The sequence below is a fragment of the Pteropus alecto genome, unplaced genomic scaffold (genome assembly GCF_000325575.1).
Source record: "Pteropus alecto unplaced genomic scaffold, ASM32557v1 scaffold21, whole genome shotgun sequence".
Classification (NCBI taxonomy): Eukaryota; Metazoa; Chordata; class Mammalia; order Chiroptera; family Pteropodidae; genus Pteropus; species Pteropus alecto.
In genome coordinates, this window is record NW_006436282.1 from 17,025,416 (window position 1) to 17,027,837 (window position 2,422).

Sequence of the window (2,422 nt, forward strand, 5' to 3'; positions counted from 1 at the left end):
GATTATAGCCATTCTAACAGGTGTGAGATGGTATCTCATTGTGGTTTTGATTTGCATTTCCCTAATAGCTAGCAATGTTGAGTTTTCATATATTTATTGGCCATTTATATGTCCTCTAGGGAGAAGTGTCTGTTCAGGTTCTCTGCCCATTTTTTGATTGGATAGTTTGTTTTTTTTGTTGTTACTGAGTATATGAGTTTTTTGTCTATTTTGGATACTAGGCCCTTATCAGAGGTGTTGATTGCAAATATATTTTCCCATTCAGATGGTTGTCTCATTACCTTGCTGACGGTTTCTTTTGCTGAGCAGAAGCTTTTTAGGTTGATGTAGTCCCATTTATTTATTTTTGCTCTTACTTCTCTTGCCTTTGAGGTCAAATTCATAAAATCGATTGGAACTTCTGAAAAATTTTTTTAAAGAAGACTGACCTAGCTGAGAAATGTGCCATTTGAACCGTTCCTACCATCCTCTTTCTTTTGGCTTGGAACACGGGAGTGTACCTGCAGCCATCTTGGGTCATGAAGCCATCCTTGAAGATACACTATGGATGCACCCAGTCCACTTAGTCCTATACTAGGATGATGGCACAATGACTTAAAGGAGTCTGGGTCCCCGATGACCTTGGGGCTAGACCACCAAACCCTGAACTTCTTTTACTTCTATAAACACTGTTTGAGTTTCCCAATATGCACAAAATTTTCCTAATTGTATAACCTTCCTGTTTACCTAGGATGGGATATTTTGATTATATTTGGTTTTTCTTCATCAGTGTTTGCCCAACACAGGGAAAATCCATTTTGTAATTACATAGTAGGTAATTAACACTCCACTAATTTTATCAAGTGTATGATTACATCTAAAGTTTCCCACAATCCCAATTAATAACTATGTAGTAATAAAATGACCCAAATAAAATAAGCAGCGAGGCACATTGAATGAATATGATTCCTAAGATAATTGTATTTCATTACATTTAGTTTTTAAGTTTCTCTTTTGAAAATTTTATTTAATTAAGAAGATTTATGAGGCTGTAAGGCTACCTACATTATACATCTGGCTCCCTGTAGCTGCCTGTCAGTACTAAAAGCTCAAAAGCAGAGCCATATGGGCCATTTCTAAGATAAGTCCTTATCTTTTAGATAAAACTATGGCTCAACTTTGAGGTTCTTCCTGTGATTATGTATTCACTGCATGTATTTTTGAGGTTCACAAGATAAAGGATCAATTACTACCTAGAAATATTTTTTCACAATGAATATAAATAAAAGATTGTCATTGCCAAATGTGTCTGGTCTTTAGGACTAACAAATTGAGATAGAAATAACTGGAGACCAGAACCTGAAAGATGGATTTAAGGAATAAAAACTCTTATGCTTCTTAAAAAAAAGAAAACAAAAAACTTGTGTTTTAAAGGAACACATCTTAGTGAACTGGAAAATAAAAACTGAAAGTCAAGATTAACTCCATTCAATTTTTTGAAGAGGAATTGATTATTCTTCTTTAGTGAGTCACAACATCCAAAAGCCACTATCCACGCTTTATAGTAATTTTCTGTAGAGTGACTTCGGTCACGTCAGTACAAATTCTTGCACTCTTCAACAGTTGCTTATCTACAAGAGGGATTGTGTTCGTGTTGTTGTTATTATTGTTGTTCGTTGTTTGTTTGGTGAAGCATTAAAAGGTAGAAGAAAAATCACCAAAAAAATACTGTAGGAAAAAAAAGATGACAGTCTGCTTATTTTCCCTAAATTGAAAGATTTCTAAAATAAATTACCTTATACCAATTATAACTTATTAAAAATTGAGCTAGCAGTATGCCTCTAAACATAAAGAAAACATGGAGGGAACATGTTAGATATGAATTAATTTCAAGGTAGTATCAGTTTTAGATTTTCTCCCTTGAGACAAGTTGGCAGCTGTTGAAAAGAGTATCTGTGTAGCCAGTCTCCAACTGAGCCCATCAACCTACTAAGCAGATACAGATGATTCCAGCACTTACCTTTTTTGTTTGACACAGAGATCCACACAGATGGTTAGTGGAAATTAGATGGGAAGAAATAAAATGTCCATAATTTGAAACACATTTTCTCTCAAAATAGTGGGCAGTCACCCATCATATGTTTCTTTGCTTCTCTTGAATGAACAAGTTTCAAAGTTACACTATTATCTTGGTGAGGATGTGATGCCTCTATGTTTGACATAAGATGCTGCTTTTCTGGGGTGCTGTGATTCTTGTGTGTCTCAAAAGCCCCACCACGCCTCTACCATGCTCCATCTGTTTGGCCTCGGTGTCTGTAAACCCTCCAGCAATTGCTGCATTCTGGGCATCCACCTATCATGTTGCTGGTGTGTCATCAGATTTAGGGGATTTCATGATTCATTGTGGCTCCTCCAGCTGGGCAGATTGCATTAGGGGCTTGAG